At 44.1% G+C, this 19,753-nt stretch overlaps 1 long non-coding RNA gene across 2 annotated transcripts in view; it reads left to right on the top strand.

Moving 5' to 3' along the window:
• The window catches only part of LOC110399964, a 239,234-nt gene that overhangs the window by 171,756 nt on the left and 47,725 nt on the right, over window positions 1-19,753 (top strand). For both annotated transcript variants that reach the window (XR_002439496.1, XR_002439495.1), the window contains exon 4: window positions 10,360-10,473. This is a non-coding gene — a long non-coding RNA (uncharacterized LOC110399964). The remainder of the gene's footprint in view (window positions 1-10,359; window positions 10,474-19,753) is intronic.

The raw sequence follows: 19,753 nt of genomic DNA, 5'->3' as shown, positions 1-19,753 counted from the left end.
CAACTTCCCTACAGAGACACTGCTTCAGCTTTTGCTTTGCATTGCTCTTTCTATGTAAAAGGGGAGTTATTGCTTAAGACTGAGGGATATTAGAGGATACCACAGAGCCGTTACCTCTTCGGAAGTAGCTGTAGAAAATTCTGATGTGATGCCACCTGAAATATTGCTCTGTAGGAAGAAAGCAGTGCTGTTTCCAAGGTTATCATAAGCCTTTTGGATTACTTTTGTAGTAGGTTTCTGCCTCAATGCATGGTATTAAATCACAGTTTTATTAATAGAAAAGGAAATGCAAACCTTAATTCATAGAGTCCCTCAAAAAAAAGGATAAGGAAGCTGCTCTCATAAACATTACTAAAGAAACAACTGAAGCAAGTTTTCCTAGTCTGGGAAGCTGTCTACATGCTGCAATAAATCCTTTCCATCTGCAAATCTGAAATGTAATGTTTTGGAAATGTAGTTTTCAAGTAATCAGTGAACAACTGTTTCCTAAATTGATCACCACTGCTAGATCAGATTACCCTGAAACTAGGTACAAGTGTGAAATTCACAAGCCTTTGTTCTCATAAAGCTTTGAACAGGGGAAAGCAGGACAGGGAAAAGCAAAATTGTGTAAGGGAGGCATCCTCATCACCTTGCAGGGCTTGTGCAGTCTTCCTGGAATGTCTACACAGAATATTCTGACATTCAATTAAGTAATCTAGGAGCCTATTGTTGTCATTGGTGTTTTACAGAACTCTCCACAGAAATAATTTCTAACAGATCTACTAAGGGACAGTTGGCCCATTTCTGGCACAGCCATCCCTCAGATCATGGCATGAAGAACCGTGTATCTTGGCTATTATACACATATAGCAAGAAGTCACGAACAGTTAATGAACAGAAAAATATGCATTATTTGTTCAGCTCCGCTAGTAGCAAAGAAGTTAGATGGTCCCTGCTCTTTAACCTCCGGCACACTTAATCATAGCAATACAGGCTTTTGTCAGAGCAGCGATATAACTGCTCCTCCCCACTCCACACATCAGGCTGTGAAAGCTGCCCCAGTAGAACTTCTAGTAACTCTTGCAATTTGTGCTAATAAATTAATTCCCTAAAGTTGTTGCAAATTACAGAGCTGTTGCAATTACAGTGACTCTTCCAAGATCGTTACAGTGAGGAAAAGCCAATTTGATGAGCGTGTGCAATTACAGTTTCAAATGTCACGACAGGGCACAGTATTTTTCCAATTACATGTCACTGCTGAAATCCAGGTGGCTTTTCCTAGTATCCTTTGGTAAAAGGTCTTTTTTAGAAATTGCTGTTACTGCTGTTGTTATGACTATTTACTTTAGCATGTATGCCTAAAATGCAAACCAGTTCTCTAGCTGCAGTCCCGTACTGAGCCGAGTCAGGTGGGGAACAGCAGTATTTGAAGGTAAAAATGCCAAAATGAAAGAAAAAATCCTCAAGGCTGCAGCAAATGCTGGCATTGATTCAGGAGAGAAGCCAGATGCTTTGGTCTGAGTCAGTGCTGAACCCCTTCACAGAATTAGCAGACAGTGTTTTTCTTGGACCTTTTTATGCAGGAGCTGAGTAACTGAATCCCCTTTTTCATCAAATATGTCCTCATCTTTTTTTTGATGTCGTCATTTATGTCTACTCTGTGGGCTAAATTCCAACTCAGCTACTTCTGTACTATCTAAAAATTGGTCATTTGTACGTTATATAGCTGGAGAGCTTTCTTGGAAGAGCAGTCATCACCAGATCATCAAAGACAGAAATATTCTGAAACTTTTTACAGTTCTTTCAGAAAGATACTTCTTCACTGAACTTGTTAAACCTTTGAATAAAATTGGTACTAACCATATCTTTTGTCAGTGCATGCAGCTCACATGCGACTTGAGCTCTGCTTCATCAGCAGTCATGCGAGAGCTGAATTTTAAGCCCTAGCACCAGGAGTGGGAAAGAAAGGCGGGAAAGCAGCCGCACGTGGTGTTGGTGAAGATGGTGGCTGTGAACGCAGTGAGGGTGAGGCGCAGCACGCAGCTTCTGGTCACTGCGGTTAGCTCTTGTGATGGTGAGAGTGAGACAAAATCGTGGCAGAAAGGGCAGGGAAATAAATTTTTATATTTTTAAGCTATTAGTGTCCAAAGGAGGGCTACAAAGATGGGGAAGAGTCTGGAGGGCGAGGAGTGTGAGGAGGGACAAAGGTCCCGTGGTGTGTTCAGCCCAGAGCAGAGGAGCTGAGGGGAGGCCTCATGGCGGCTGCAGCTCCTCACAGGGAGTGGAGGAGCAGCGCTGAGCTCTGCTGTCTGTGACAGCGACAGGGCCCGAGGGAACGGGATGGAGCTGTGTCAGGGGAGGAGCAGCTGGGGGTTAGGGACAGGTTCTGCACCAGAGAGCGACAGGCATGGAGCAGGCTGCCTAGGGCAGTGGGCACGGCCCCAAGTGCCAGAGTTCAGGGAACGTTTGGACACTGCTCACAGTCATAGGGTTTGGATTTCAGGTGGTGGTGTGTGGAGCAGGGGGTTGGATTAGGTGATCCTTGTGGGTCCCTTCCAACTTGAGATGTTCTGTGATTCTGTAATGCATGTGGAGTTTTGAATAGATCTATGAAAACTACCTTCTCCTTCTCCAAACCTGTTTACAGTTCAGCCTCAAAATGTGGAGCTCCAGCTGATTCTTGAAGTCTGCTGTGACAAAATAGTTCGGAAAAATGTTAAATTCTAATGCAGAACAAGTTAGAAAAAGCGATCAAAGTATTTTTAAGCTGTTTTTCTTAATCTGAGAAGTGATACAATATAGGTTCAAATCGTATTTTCTTCATTTTGTAAGTCTCACACAAAACCTGTTTCCATTTGTGGCTCAGTTTAATCCATGAGAAACTTTTTAAAGGAGACCACAATAGCCAGCTGTAGCATTTCCAAAATTTGTGGACCTGGCCTAGGAGTGAACATGGGTCCCCACATTCCAGAGTTGTGAGTGCAGCCATCTGACTGCGCAGTGTTAAGAACTCAGTCAGCTGTGATTTGTGTCATGGAACAGAGATGTGAATATTGAGCGGGTCTCTCCTCCACATCATTTTGGTATCATTAGAAAGCTTTCACGTGGCTTTCTCTAGTACATGCTGTGACTTACAGATCATAATATCGCTGTGAAATGCTGGGGGGAAATTCTGAACTAATCACTCATAATAATTCTGGACAGCCCCACAGGGTAAGTTTGAGGTCAGGGCAGGATTGATCTTTGATGTGAGAATGGCAGTAGCTATAATTTGCTTACTGGTCATGGGAATGGGACTGAGCTAAAACCAGTATTCCTCGTGCTAGATAAGGGAGCATGGGGTGAGAATGTGACTTACTAGAGTCTCAGTTTTACAGCAGTGCAGTGGACCCTATCTCTGCACGGTCATTTATGCTAGAGCAGTACCAATGCTGAGCAGAACACTCAGAGCTCATGGGATTTTATACCAGTTTTGTGCTCTCTCTGTGCAGGTTTCTTTGTGTCAAAATAATAGTCACTAAAGCAGGCTGCTATTCCCCAGTCCATGTTATGTGGAAAATGAGAAGAGATGCTTAGATGGTCCCTTCTGGCCATATGGTTTTTGAATTCTGATAGTTGGAGTGACAACACATCCACTGCAGCTGAGCTCCCAGCTGTGCTCCTGGTGCCTTTCTTCTGTTTGCATTTCAATTACTGGAATGATTTCTCTGTTCTTTTACCTTTTCTTCTTTTGTAGTATAGCAGATGACTGGGGAAGAGGCAGGGAGGGAGGCAGGGAAAATGTGGGGAAGGGGCTTCTGCATCCTGTCACTACAATTCATTGTGACCTTTTGGATTTTCATCCCAGCTCAGCCATCCACCAGTCCTCGTGTGACTGTCACCTCACATTATTGTAATTAGCAACTGCCAGCCTCAGAGATTTAATGGTGGAAGTGAAAATGTCCGAGAAGCTCTCTGCCAACTTAAAATTAACACTGATGCTGCAGGCAGATACTTCTCCCGCTCTGGACCTAAATAGTTATTCACTGGTAAATGGCCACCTGCCTTGTCCTGAGCTAGAAGTATCTTCTCAGCAACGTGCTGAGACAATCCCATGCTCCTGGTGTTGGAATTCTGCTCCCTAGTCTCACCCTGCCTTGTTGTCTATATGTCCTCTCTGTGCTGCTGGACCACCTTTCCTCCCCACACACTGTCCCTCTTCACTGGCTCTGGCAAGTGAAGTCACTGATGAGTACCATCAAGCTTAAAGCCCTGGAATCTGTGTGGGTGGGCAGTAAATGAGGCTGTCTGTGGCTGTGCCAAAGGAACTTCATCTGCCCAACCTCAGAAGAGGCCATGCTGCTTGGTCTGCATGCAACTCCTCCTTCCCATATGAGTACCAATGAGGTGCCCAGGTCGCTTGCAGCACATCCCCTCATGTACATTTCTTACTTTTAGAGCATCCACACATCCTTCTCTTCCTGGAAGTTGGTAGTCATCATGGTGATGCCACTCCTAACCATGAAAGATGACCCCTGCAGATTGCTGTTAGCCTGAGGTGTTGTATTTCAGCCTCACTCCAATTACAGATATTATGCTGTCCACATACATATCTCTTTTATGCCATAATGCCCCAGATCCATTAAGGTATTTAGAACTTTACCTCTGGTAGTTTCCAAGTATGGATTACTGGTTAAACCTGCTTATTGACAAGTGCACACCTTGATATCTGCATCAGGTGCTACACTGGATGTAGTCAACAAACATTAAATCTCTGAGGGCCTTACGAGCTTTACATTGTGAAAAAAGATTAGGAAACTTTTCAGTCACAGTGGAAGTGTAAGGAGATGTTTGCACCACCCAACTTTTTGCCAATTAATTAATGGGATAGGGGTGGTGGTTTGTTCTCAGCTTCCCTCTGTTGTCATTCTGGGTTTGGCTCCTGCTTCATATCTCCTATTCAGACTTGAAACCTCTTTACCCCTATGCAAACAACTACCTCAGGAGTGTACTCAGCATCTGCTTATTGCTCTGCAGCAGGCCCACAGAGTATTCCAGGCTGAATAGTAAGGAGAAATGTTGTGGCATTTGGAAATGCGGATAACTTGTACCATTCTACCTGGTGCTTCTGAAAGCGGAGAGGGAAGGAAACCACTCCGAGCTGTAGAGCAGAGTTTTGCCTTATGCGTATTCAGTAGCCTTATGTTTTTTTTTTTTTTTTTTTACCTCAGTTAGGGATTTTAACATCTTTGCTGCTGTGGAAACCTCAACCAGTTGGATTCAAGCTAGGTCAGGTCTGCATTCTCCTTCTACGAGTTCCTTACCTTTGTGAAGGAATTGTAGACTTTTTCAAATGTGACTCATAACTGCTGTTGTCAAGCCCCTCATTACATGACATTTACAAATCTTGCTTCATTATCTTGTGAGCAGAGGATGGCTGGAGGACATTTTTGCTGCTATGCTGTTTGGCTAATTATGAGCAGCTCCTGCTCACCTGCTGTGCAGAGGTGACAGTAGTGGCAGCTCAAAGGAAGGTTGCCTTACTTCGGGGATATCTGGAGTTTCAAATGAAAAATTGGAATATGGAGAATGCAACAATACCTGAAAGCCAGTCTCAGTGGTCATTGTATCTGTTCAAATGAAAGGAGAACAGTGGGGTAGCAAAGATATCCTGTTAGTCCTGCAATTCACCTGGGTGATTAACGATTTCAGTGCATGTGACAGGCAGATTTGATGCTGTCCTTGCTCAAATACCATTCTGATAGAGTTAGCATAGAAACAAAAATATATTTCCTTGACCTATTCTGTGCCTTTCTATACTGGCACGGTTTTTTGACTTCCAGGTTCAAAACATGTGGTACCCCAAGTTCTTAAGGTGAGGTTATACCCTTTCTTGCTGCAGTCCCACACTGCCATAGTTGGTTCTGATCCATGATGTGCTTTCCTCCTCCTGTGTTGTTACAAGCAGTTACAATGATCACCACTGGTAGAAGTTGTATATTTCTTAGTTGGATTTCTCTTGTTTGTGATGCTGGGCCAGAACAATTCTTCCTCATCACTGCAGCAAATGTTGTTAAGAGCACCTGAAATGTTATTTCAGTAGCTGGGGTTTGTATGCTTGAGCCGTGCAGCTCCTGAGCCTTCTGTTAATTTTCAAACATGCAGAATTTCCATCACACCACACAGCTTACCATGCCTTCTGCCTATCCACACAGCAGGCAAGTTTTGTAAAAGCACTCTTGTATTTTATTGCCTTGCCTCACACTGTGCTTGATCCAATAACTGCTTTCACCAAGGAAGAAAATGCCTACATGGCTATTAATGTCTTCAGCTTTTTTAATCACAGCAAATTCTGATGGCTTGTCAACTACATCCACAGAATAACACATCTATTCCTTTTCTTTGGTGTATGCTCTAGGTTATTTTGTTGCATTGAGTGCTCCAACACCTTTATTAGTGCAGCAGGCTTTCCATTATTCTTCTCACTGTAGTATATTTACAGCCCCCACTCGTCATCAGAGGTCACTGTGAGTCTGTCTCTGGAAGAATAGCCTTGAGAGTGAATAAACTTGGTGTTATTATTTGCTTTATATGGATAAGTGAAGGGAAAGTAGTTGCCAGTATATGTAAAGACAGACACGGGAAGAGTGAATAGGAGCCAGGAGAACTCTAAAAACCTCAGAAAATAAAGTTATGTGTTTGGGCTGTACATAAGATGAGAATATGAAAGGGCAGACATGAGAAGCAGCAGCAGAATAGCTTGTGCTTGTATTTTGTGACTCCCTTCAAGGGAATACGACATGATTAAGAAAGTTTTCTGCTCATAACTTGAATATCTGGCTAAATTTTATGTCCATGCAATGCAATGCAAAGTGTCAGCACTCATTAGTTCTGAAGCTCATGATTTAAGCTAACTGGAGATCATGGAAACACAGAATCACAGAATCATGGAATGGCTTGGGTTGGAAAGGAGCTCAAAACCCATCTAGGTCCAGCCCCTGCTGTGGGCAGGGACATCTCCCACCAGCTCAGGCTGCCCAGGGTCTCATCCAACCTGGCACTGACCACGTCCAGGGATGGGACATCCACAGCTCTCTGGGCAGCCTGTGCCAGGGCCTCACTGCCCTCTGAGTTAAAAAATGTCCTCCTAACATCTAACCCAAATCTCCCCTCTTTTAGTTTAAAATAATTCCCCCTTGTCCTATCACAGATGTGGGTAGATATGCCTTCCACTACTATTTTTCACTACTGTTCATTACTATAGGTTAAGCTGCCACTGTAGCCATACCCCCAGTGACACTTCCAGGTGGAGCATGGGAACAGTGGTTTGTCTTCAGAAGCCAACAAATTTGCAACGTAAGCCGAAGGGGGTGAGAACCAGAAGGTGCCATTCTGCTAACTCTAGGCAGCAGCACCCTGTAGTCCTCATGCCGTGATGGGCCCAGGATAGTTCAACATGGAAGGTAACTCTGGAGGTCTCTGAAATCAGGGTCAGCTGAGGTCAGACTCGGTTGCACACAGCATTATCCAGTCTTGAAAACCTCCAAGGATGGAGAATGCACAGCCTGTATTTTTTCCTCCCGCAAACAGAAAGGATAAGTTACTGTGCATGTCAATGAAATATTTTCGTGACTCAGTGAACTTGGAAAGAGAATTGAAGCTCCTGTTACTCTACTACTTCTGCACTCCTCTGCTGTGTAGCTATCTTTATCACTATCCCATTCTAAGTGATGTACTGAAAGCTTTACATGTTTCCGAAGAGCAGTGTGCTGCTTCTGTGCCCCTAAAGTACTTAGGAGCACAGATACAGATGCATGCCACACATGCAGTGGAAGCCAAAGACTTTTTCTCAGCCTATATTAGGCACATTTGCCAGCTCACATCTGGTTATTTCAATGAAGCATGCAAAAGACAGCAGTTAAAAAGAGTGCATGATTGTTTTTTATGCCAGCAATGTGTTAGACCAATTGCCTGGGGAACTGTCATTGTCCCTGGCTCAGTAGTGCTGCAGCTCTCCAAATGTCCTGGCAACCTTGCACCCAATAGAAACTCTTTTTATGCCTTCCTTCCAAAAATATCTTCAAATGTTTCAACCTAAGCTTTGGTATCAGCAGCTCAAGGGAAGGTCCTGGTTTACTAAATCCTAAAGTCTTGGACTGATAAATCCTGACACATGGGGGTTAGTCACAGCTAGGCCATTCTGTATCCTGTAGGAAGTTACTGTGGCTCTTCCTTTTAGGCCTTCTGCTCATTTTTGACCTTTCTAGTCTGATGCTGTAAACTTAATTTTTAAGCTACTGTCTCTTACTATGAATTAGACAATAAGTGTCTTGCAACCCCAAGCAAATGCCCATATGTACTAGCTATTCACTATTTGTCTGTTGCTTCTTGGTGTCTACCTTTTCACAGGAAAACTCTTAAGAATCCCTGTTTGTACCACTGTGGAACAAGATGAAAAAAAAAAGCTTACAACTATTCAGCAGAAAATGAAAAATTGTCTCTTACCCAGCACTTATAATAACCACCATGAGCCTGTCTCTCTAGACATATGATTTCCCAACATTAAATGAATTTGACATTTACAGCTGCTTTTATTTGTTCCAAGAGCCTTGTCTCTTTGTTCCCACTTAAAGTGCTGTTACGCTCAGAAAATGGTTAATATTGGCACCATGGGGGGCTCCGTATTTCTTATGTCAAATTTACTCAGAGCACAAACGTGGATCAACAGCAGGAAGCTCCCTGGCTTTTGTGGCCTTTGGGTCACGGTGGGAAAAGGCTTTTGCTAACTCATAGCCCTGCAGACCTGGATCTTAGGATCTGCCTGGACAGTGCAGAAGTGATGGAGGGCAATGAAGGAGAGCGTGACGTACAGTGGCTGTGCAGCCATGACAGAGGAAGCCAGCTTCTTGCCCTCATCCTTCTCCTGCTGCTACAGAGGATTTACGATGTCGTAGCAGGCTTCGTCGTGAGCTGAATATGAGTAGCATTTCTCCCGGGCCATAGTACAGTCAGCATTTTTGCTGCATTGGCTTCATTGCCCTGCTTAAATACTCCAGTGAGCTGACAGGCCAAGTCCAGAGCTGCATGCTAAGATCCCATGCTGCGCTGCAAGCACAGTAATGACAGAATTGCAGGAATAAGGAAATAATGTGCCCTGTAAGGCAGAGATTGACTAGGGAACAGAAAAAAAAAAAAACCCTAGGGAGAGCACTGCCAAAAATTCCTTCTTCCCTGTCATCCACTGCAGTGAAAATAATGTTCATATAGTTACTGCTGCATGAACTGTCTGATGTAGTCTCTGCTGTCAGTATCCAAGAACTGCGAGCTGCCTTCATACATAACAGACAGATCCTGATTCCCTTAAGCACCAGGCTGGGACGATGGGATCACTTATTTCTCCAAGATGAAACTCAATTAGAAAAAGCAGCTTCTTTGCAGTGTGTACCTCCCTTACTAGCATACTCTGTCTATTGTTGTCTCTTGCTTACACTCCAAATATGAAACTCTCAAGTAGGGATCATTAGAAGTTCGTGGTCCTTAACACAATGGGATTCTGATCTTTCCTCATCTGTGACTATCACCATCACATCAGCATTAATTTATTTACATCGACTGTCCTTTCTACAGAAAGAGTTGAGAACCCTAATGATAGTAAGTACAGAGCACTGCTGTTCTCAGACATGCCTCTTTTCAAACATATAAAATGCTTAGCTCTTGATGGCACCTTGAATAACATTTTTCTGCAGATACCAGTGATTATTTTCTGAGTTGGCTTTTCTCTTTTATGCCTACCTAATGTTTTTTTACACTGTAGTATTGTATAGCTTGCCAACACTTTCCATTTAAGGATCTTGACGCACTAATACCTATGAGTGTTTTTGTTTTTCAGATCTGTGAATCTGGATCTGATCCCCCACCACTCGTCTCATTTAAATGTATGCCAAACAGCACTCACACACTGCCAATCTTGCTTCTCTTTTACATGCTAACAGCTAGGAATCTCACGCAGCAAACTCGCAGATATTTCAGGGACCTTGGACACTGGCAGTAATTTTCATCTCTCCTGCTTTTTTGTGTGTGGCCCATTGTAGTGGTGGCATTTAACTATGTGTTATAGACATTTTGCTTTATAAATAGGTCAATGTGTTTGCCCTGCAACGTACCCAACAAAGAGAGTCACCAAGGTATGATATAGCTTGAGAAAGGAAAGCATTTAGGATTTGTGGATTATATTATTGTTATTATTATTATTGTTGTTATATTTTTAACCCTTCCAAACAGTAACATAACTCCTGCACCTGGTTATTTCAAAAGCTCTGGGTAATTTGGTCTGTGAAATAAGAACAGTCAATTCAAAATTCTGTATTTTTACTGACATAGGTACTCTTTGTATTTTAGACACTGCTTTCTCTGATCCTGTTTTTAATACATTGAAGAAAAGAGCAGCAGCTAAGGAGGAGGGGAAGCTTGTTGCCAGTGTAAGGACACCACAGAAGCTGTCTGCCGGTTGCAGTAAGAGAAGAACGTTTTTTTCCCCCCTTTCCATTCCTCTGGTCTTTTCCAGTTCCTCCACTCCTTCACATTCACTCCTGGGTAGATCTAAGAGTTCAGTCGTTAAGCTGAATCAGTTCTTGCTCACTTCACTACAGCTGTTCAGTAGAGCAGATTTATGTGTCATGACTGGTTTTATGATGTGGGTGGCATTCCTGTGTACACTAGGTTGATAGGAGCCAGCTTACAGCTCCTTCTCCTTTATCCTGTTCAGTGCATGCTGCAGACCGCTGAGGCTGAGGTTACTTGGCTGTCTGTATCTTCTCTAAAATGACTTCTACCTATTTTTCTCCGCTAAGGGTATTAAAAGATCTCTGAAACCATGTCTTTTAACTGAGTTTTCTCAGAGAGATGATACTACATGTATCACCTTGCCAGTTATCTGTATTAAGGCAAGGCAAAACAGAGATTAAAAAAAACAATAGCCCCATGCTGCTAAGCTGTCTACCAGCTGGTCCAATTTAGCAGCATATGCCAGTTACCTCTACTCAAGAAAAGCATCAGAGATTGGAATAATAACACGGATGGAAGATTTGCAAGAGATTCAACCGATCCCATGGGTGTTGCACCACGAGTGCCATTTTGTCAGCGGCATTGTCTTAGGTGTTCCAGTGCTGGTGGAAATGGTAGCTTTTGGTGGGACAAAAAATGAGCTTTGCTATTTTCCACCATGAATATAGGCTGTCACAGCCTTATTCTAAACCTGCAATTACTTATCCATGCCTTTCTGTGGCACTTGTTACTAGAGACTGGTTATCTTCTGCCTTACTCAGAATTTCCCTGTCATTCTTCATTTGTAAAATCAAACCTATGTCAAGCCCTGAACTGCTGCTAAATAAGTAGATGTTTCTCTGTTGTGGGAAATTTGCCCTGGATACAGAGCAGAGTGTATATTGAAAAGGCCAGTGTCAGCTGTGATAATTGATAGAATGATGAAACTTGTTCCAGTTGAACAAATATGGTCATTCATATGTGCTAAACTATAGTATAGTGATGGAACATTGATCTGGAAAGAGGAACTTCTCTTCAGGTTGGAAATTCATGTACGGTTTGTGAATCTGCATCTAAAGATGGCCTTTTGTTCCCCCTTAAAGTTTTAAGTGCACTTCAGCTTTTGAAGCTAACCCACTCTGCTGGAGGACTGCCCGGTCTTGCTTTGGCTTGCCTTTCTCTGGATTCTGGCCATATGAGAGATGTTAGCTACTTTGGTTGTGTTTTAGAAACATGGAAAATGTGGCTCATGTAACCCTATATTAGTGGATTGCTGGACTCTTCAGGCTGAGGTTGTCTTTTGCATTCTCCATTTCGTGCTCAAGAAGAAAGTTTGTGTTTCCCGTTGTCTAAATCTCATCCCTGTTGATAGTTTGCAAAGAGAACTCTTGCAGAAGTGGCAGTTTCTGCTGAGAGCAGGGAGGGAAACAGCGTTACCATGTAGGTGTATCATTTCCTCTGCATGATTGAAGCTTTATGGCTCTTTTCCTTGCTCTTTGGTGTCCCCTTTTGCTGTACTTTCGACTTGTGTCTGATATTTAATCACCGGTCAGAAACGCTTGAGGCGTCTCATAGCTTTTTGAGGCCCGCTGATGGTAATCTCTCAACCCACAGCAGCCTTGTTTTTGTATCAGCAGGATGAGAGGGAGGCTGTCTAACAGAAGCACATCCTACTGGAGCTTTTGGACAGACAGCCACTTCAACTTCTATCTCATTATGGATAAATACATGCTTATCAAGTAACAGCAACGCAAGATTGCAAACAGTTATTTATTTTTTAAAATATGATATACATTTACCTTCAAATTTAGGGACTATCAGTGTTCATCTGCAGGACCGCTTTGCTGTGAGGTCCTTAGGCATATGTCAAGTTTCTCTCCATATAACAAGGCACAGGCTTCCCCACATCCTGAAGGCTTGCCGACGTAAGGATGATTGCTCTAAGGTGAAGTGTGGCTTAATTGTTTCAATTTTCCCTTTTCTTCTTCAAGTTTGATTTCCTGCCAAAGGTATGGCAACATCACCTTGGCATTGAAATGGCTCCAGGGAGCAAGGGTTGGTTTAACAACTGTAGAGCTGGCTTGTGAGATAATTCATTAATCTCAAAAGCTTCAGCCATGTCTTGTTTGCAGAACTCTGGCAAACTTCTTATGTGGATGTTGAGATACAAACACACACAGTGGTGAAGTGTGTAGATACTACTATGCCATGCTGTGGCCCAAATTGGCCTGAAGAATTACAGATATCATCAAGCCTTGTTTACTTGATTTGAATACCTCTTGAAGAAAAGGATTTTCAGAGAAATTATGGCCTTGTCATGGTAATTTTTTGTGCATGCAGATGTCTTGTCAGCCCATGGTCATCCCACGAGATAGCATTTCCCTGAATGAGACAGTAAGGCCTATGTGCACAGAGTATATGAAGTGCTTTTGGTTTCTGATGAGGTGGAATGCCCATGAAATACACACTGGTGTCACAGAAATAAAGAGCTCTCTTTAAGTTCTTTTTAAGCTTTTAAAAAGCTCCCAGTTGATATCTTTTGGGCCAAAGGATCACAAAACCTGACCTTCTACAAATGGTGAATGTCTGAATTTTGGATAGTCCAGATTTTTCTGAGTTACTAATAGGCTTCTATAAGAAAAAAGATCTTTTGTTTTAGTTAGCTGTGAAAATACACTTTGTTTTAGATACAGCATACCTCTAGTGTCAAGGTGAAGAGGAGATCATAACCACACTTACAAAGAGATTCCACAACTGTAAGGAGTGAAGCAGTAACATTCTTCTTTGGACAGGATGCGTTCTCATGGAAAAATCCTGAAATACCTCTCTGAAAAGACTAGGGAGAAACCCAACTCCAGATCTTGGATTTAGATACCCTGCTGGTTTCTCAGGGTTTGAATTACAAGGCTGAACTGGGATCCAGATAGAAGCAAATGGTCATTCTCTTTTTATTCAAAGCCTGAAATTGCAAGTTGGCATTTCACTGTTTTCTGAGTTGTTCCCAATACTGTCTGTGCAGCACCAGCCTGTTTCATCAGCAGCGTTAAGTAAAATGAGACCCAGAGTCCTCCCCATCACAGGCAAAGGAGTTCTGCATTCTTCTCTGACGCACCATTCTTACTCACAGCTAGCCTCTGAAATGGCCTGGGAGGATTGCTTAGATGCATGGGCTGTGACTAGGCCACAACACTTAACCTTGCTGTGCGTGGCAGGTAACAGAATTAAGGGGGCTGGCCTGGAGGGTAGTGAGAAAGGGTAGAGGGAGCTCAAGACCTGAAAAGTGCCATCAAGGTGTCTGGATGAGATTGTCACCATGCTGGTCCATTGACTTCTGTGCCATAACAGCCATGGTGACTGTAGCCACACTTAACCCAGTGTTTTCTTCCAGGGAAGGAAAGGGCTCGGAAAGGAGCCGGATCCATTGGCTGGCTTTGGAACTGTGCTGGAGCTCTCACTCAGCTGTAGGCCTCTGCACCCATCCTCTTGCTGGAGGACAATAGGCAGGCCTTCTGCACAGTGTTGCACGGGATTCACTTGCATGAGTGGGAGGAAGACGTTCACTCTGTGCCCTGCAGGATTCTTACAGGAATTAGAGGAAAACTTGTGCATAAGAAGGGGGTGGGAATAAATCTGGCAGCTAAAAACCAAAAAAAGTGGATTTCTTAGGAATTGCGTTAATAGCTGACGACAACAGGATCAAGATGAGTCATACGGACAAAGGGCAGTAATGGGACAGTTTCTGATACAGATTTCTCTTTAGCTGTGGAACAGCACAAAAGAGACCTTCAGCATTCATTCCTGGGAAAAAGAATGTGGAGGCCTGTCTCTCCTCTTGATTATAGCAGGGTACATCTGGATTGAATCTGTTGAAGCCAGTGCAGTTGTTGTGGCACGGTGAAATGGAGGGTGAAGAGACATAAACCCATCACTTAGGAAAGGGACAGCCCTCAAGAACTAAAGATAAACTGCAATAATGCATTGGAGACTGGAAAGCAGTTTCTTCCTATAGCACTGTCCAGCCAACTTTGACCTTTAGGGAGAGTTACTAAGTGAAAAAAACTGCTCTGCTCCCTAAGTCCATTTTGGCCTCTGGGACTCTCTGCACCATCAGCCATGAGGGCTAGTGTGAAGTGCCTGGCATCACAGCACCCAGCAGGGAGGGCATCTTGCTGTTGTCCCAGCATGGGCCATAGGGTGCCAGTGGCACTGTGAATGACCCTAAAGGAGCAGTCAGCTGCAGTGACTGCTGAAGCTCTCTCCTTGCTAATGCTGAGGACAGGCAGGGACTCACTGGGATTTGTAGTGTTCAGTCTCGTTGTTTGCTCCTGTTTGTCTCTGTGGTTGATAACCATCTGCTGAAGTTGAGGTTATTTCTGACCTGTTGGGCACATTTTTACTTCTGTTTTCTAGCTCATCAGTTTGATGCTTTCTTTTCCCACTGTTGGGCATGGCAAACCTGGACAGAGAATGCAGCCCACTGCAGAACTGCACATCCACAGAGCAGTACATCCAAAAAGCAGTACAGCCTCAGAGAGTCCAGGACAGCATAGCTGGTTCTGCTTCCACACACAATGTGTCATGCTCCCTCCAAAGAAAGCATATGGCATGTTTTTAGGATCTTTTTGGTACAGATGGCAAAGATGGCACCTTCTTCTGCTCTCAGAATGTCCTGGACTATAGCTTTGCCTTTCTTCTCAGGAGTCCTTGGTGGGAACCCATTGGCGCTGTGGTATTGTGCCCCTCCACGACACTAATTAGCCTTCATTGGCCCAGCTCTCTGCTGATGTTGGCCTTTTATCAACAGCCTCAGGGAGAACTAGATACAAAGCGTCCCTTTTTTTCCCACTGCTCATGTGGAAGAGTTAGAGATAGAGCTTGGAAGAAAATCAGAGGTATGAAATTCCTGCTTACTGACCATTTTCAGTCTCCACTTTCTCCTCTCAGCAGAATAGTCTATATTTCAGGATAATTCTTCCAGTATTAATGGAGAATGCGTGCTTATATTTTCCAGTTGATTGCATTTATTGTAGAGTGCAATATTATAATTTTATCATTCAGTGTGGCCTTCTGTTCCCTCTAGTGGTGACTGGGCTTTCTATAAGGCATAGCTACATTGTGAGTTTAGGTCTGAGCCTACTTCCAAGACCTAACTTGCCCTCCATCTGTGTTGTTCATACATAGATAGTCACTAAGAGGGCTAGGGGACATTTAATCCAAGCTATGGAGTCTGAGTATCATCCCAGTGTGGGCCCGAAGATTACACAGCCTGGCAGGTCAAGCACCAGCAGGTGTCCCAGAAGCCCAGCGGTTTCCTACCACTGCAGGCACAGGATCTCTCCAACGTGGACTTGGTCTTCTGAAGGGCAGTGTGGGTACTCTGCAGCATGGTCCACAAGCAGGATGCAGGATGCAGTCAAATTTCGTTTGGCACAGCGTGCCAAATGAAGATGTGTGGATCACAGGACATGGTGTGCCTGAGCCAAGATCTCTTTGCCATGTAGATAGGCTCCTTCCAGGGGCTGAGGAGCCTGTCATTGCCCTGGTAACTGAAGCTGTCTCCATTAGTACAATCAGGAAAGCTTAATCCAGTATAGTCCAGAGGATTAAGAGCAAGTCTCGGCAGTGCCATGAAAGAAGGCACTGCCTTCTTCTTTCAAGATGTCAAGGAGGATGTGAGGTAGATTGCATATTTTGTGTCATGTTTAGCCAGTGTGAAAGTACTGGATTGAGTAAGTCATCTGTTTATCATTCCTCCACGCTGCAAAGAACACGTTATCTTTACTGTATTCCAAAAGCCCTTCATCTTTGAAAAGGAAAAAAACTTCACTGAGGACTACCAGTTCTCTATCAGCATTACCATCAATAGATAGTAGTTTCTCAGGCTTTTGCAATGGAAATGAAACCCCCATCAAAAGGAAAATCAGTAATAATGTTGTATTGGTCCCTGATGAATGCACAGGAATATGTACTAGCACCATCTAGCCAGCATCCCCATCACTGCATCACCAACTGCCTCGTTCTTCCTTTTTTTTTTCCATCCTGCAACATGATGCAAGTAGTTACATTGTATTTTAAGTTCCAGGTCTCAAATACTGCCTTGTATCCTTTATCTTCTTGCATTATTACACATCCTCTGCAGCTCCCCACTGTCTTTCAAGGAGAGGATGCAACCTTGCAGGTGAGGCCATCAACCATGTCCTAGTGTTTGGAGTTCAGGAGGAATAGCAATTTTCTGGTGATATCATAAACCTCAGACTCCTCTGACAAGGGGAAAGCTGGAGTATTTCTGCACTCTTCTTACCATAAGTGCCTGCAATTTTGAGGAAATGCCTATAGAGCTTGTGTCAAAGCTTCCCCTGAGGAAGCTCTAGCTTGACACAAAGCATGACCCAACAGCCCTAAAAACAGAGCTGTGAAGTCACCTTGCTACCTGCCTTCTCCAGGTGAAGTAGCTCCAGGCATGGATCATTTGGACCCAGCTGTCTGATTTCAAGTCCATGTGTCCAAAGCAGCAGGGGAAGGGCCAGAAGAGCAGCAAGAAATCACCTGAAGCAAGTAATCACCAGACATTAGGCAATGCTGTGGGGAGAGCCATTCCCTCATGCCATGTAAGCAGCCCCCATTTTGTGCCTTGGAGTCTGTCCTGGCAGTTCTCTCTGTCCTGAGGCTTCCACAGCTCCTGAGCTTGGTCTCAGCACCCTTTTTTGGGCTGTGCTCTGCCTGAGTGGTGACATGGAAGTGGCACAGCCACATGTGAGCAAGGGCAGGATATCCCTGCAAGCCCCTCGTCCTCCTCCTCCACAGCAGCGTGTGAAGGTCGCTGGCTCCTGGGTAAATTTCCATCGGATGCGGCACTCTCCTGTTGCGACTCAGCATTTCTGACACCCGACTGCAGCTTCTCTTTCTCATTTGATCATTTTCTTGGTGAGAGAAACTAACAGCCGTTACTAGAGTGATCTGGCCACTGTCCAACAGCGTGTGTATTACTCACACATTTCCCTGCTAGCAAAAGGCTCTTCTTTTTCTCTGTCTGGTTGCAGCCTCTTCCTATCTTCATCATTAGATAGCTCAGAAGGTCAGTGCTAAAAGAGGCTTTCTTTACAACCAGAGGGAGGATGAGCCCAACTGAACCGCTTCTTCACTAGGATTGTCTCTGATACAGCTGAAAACATGATTGTGGAAAACGGGATACTTATAGAAACTTTACTTGCCCTGATTAGGCAAATCTCAAGGTCATCTGATGATCACTGCAAAAGAAATGGCCAGATATTGCTTCTGTTGCCCCAGCATCGTGAGACTGTAAGATCTTCAATTCAGCACTGAAATCTGCATACAAAATGGGATCCCGCTCCCTCTCCCTAACAACCATCTCTCTTGAAACCACATTAAGGAAATGTAGCGAGGCTGCTCAAAATACCTGCATGGCTTTGTTGTGTTTTTCTTTCTTCACTGTGAGAACATTAAGCTATTAACTCTAATCCCCTCAGCAGCAGAACCAAGCTTGTCCGCAGTTCATTTCACGTACGTGGCATCTTAGGAGTTTGCCTGAAGAATGGGGAAGGACCGAATGCTGGCCTGAAGCCAGTTCTTTGATTTGTGAGCCTGGCCCATCCTTTGAGGAAATGCTGTACTGAGCACTGGAGCCGCCAGAGAGGAAAGAGGAGTGGAGCACTCTTGTTTTCCCTGTGTCTGTTACGTTCCTGCACAAAGACAAGTCCTAACCTCATCATCAGGTGGACACAGTCCTTCCATTGCCCTCATGCCCCTAGAAGTGCTAGTTGCCAATTAAATCTCTGGTAACACGAAAAGGGGAGAGCATGGTTGTGACCACATGCTGGCCCACACAATGGGCCAGGCCTAAAAAGAGAGGGATGTCCACTGGGGAGAGTGGAGGCAGGGAGTCACCGTCCTGAGGCAACTACCCACTTCTAAAGGTTTAAAGCACTCTCTCCTTCAAAAACATTAAAGGCAAACTCCATACAACCTCTAGACAACCTTCCTGAATTAGCATTCCTGAGCACAGAGGAAAATCTTTCCCAGCATTTTGTTTCTGATATTTTCTCCAGTGATGGTGCTTGCAAGAGCCTTAAAGTTTTGTGTATGGGGTTAGTAGGGTAAATGAGGGCAATTATTCATATTGTCAAACATTTATTCTGCTCTAAACCGAAATACTTGGATGCAGTGACAGTATTGTAGCCAACACAATGCAATGCAAAGCAGTGATGAAACCCAAATGTGTCCACACACACAAAAAAAGTCAGTCTGTGTCACAGTGATCTGTGAAGAGTATGAGAATAATCCTTGCAGCTGCAACCAGGAGCAAGCAAAGCAAGCAGCAAAGCTGAGCTCTCACGAGCATGCTGCACGAGGAGCACGTTTTTGCTCTTGCATGACTTTGGGCCAGATTGAGCTAGGCCAGCAAGTACACTGTGCCAAGCTGTAGTGGAGCGTGTCCTTTGAAAAGGTGTGCTCACTCGAGTGAGGCTGTAGGACCTCACCTCTTAGGTTTCCAGCCCTGCAGCTCCCCAGGGATACATTTTTTTCAGCGTAGATGGAAGCAGGTCTGAGTGTCTCCATGGAAATAGAAGAAATACTGCTTGCCCATGAGGCTGCATTCCAAGAGGATTTAAACCTGGAATACAGAGTCTTAGCAAGGGGTCGTTTCTGATGTAGAAGGAGTGGGCAAGTAGCTGACAAAAAATGTGTCGCCTGGACACGTTCCTGTGTGACCTAATCTAGGTGTTCCTGCTCCAGCAGGGGGATTGGACTAGATGATTGTTCGAGGGGTCCCTTCCAATCCCTGGCATTCTGTGATTCCTTGATTCTGTGTGTGGCCCAGGGAGGGTGTGAAAAAGCACTGGAAGACAAGCAGGTTTGAATAAAGTGGCTAACAACCTGAGCCTGAGCCAAGCTGGATGGCTCATTAAGCTCAGGCGATAGGTGTTTGTGGGTCAAGGGGAACTGGATAAGGAAATATACTTGTGGAAAAGCTCAAGTTAATGCTGCAACTGAAAGTGAACATTCAATGTGAACATGCAGTGCTGCACAAAGGGGCATGCAAATACAAAAAGGAGATACAGGGCAAGACAGTCTGAAATATTTGATGAGTGAATTCCAGAGCAAACCTCCCTGGTCTGGGAAGGAAAAAATTACAGATTAGGTAGCTTTAAAGGTGCATCATATGGGAAAAGCAGGGTTTAATTGTCATTGAAGAGTAGAGGCTGTAGAGAGAGATGAATTCCTAGGCTAG

Source organism: Numida meleagris, chromosome 1, assembly GCF_002078875.1.
Source record: "Numida meleagris isolate 19003 breed g44 Domestic line chromosome 1, NumMel1.0, whole genome shotgun sequence".
In the NCBI taxonomy this organism is placed as follows: Eukaryota; Metazoa; Chordata; class Aves; order Galliformes; family Numididae; genus Numida; species Numida meleagris.
The sequence above is the reverse complement of the archived record's forward strand: the minus strand, read 5'-3'. Positions and strand labels throughout refer to the sequence as shown.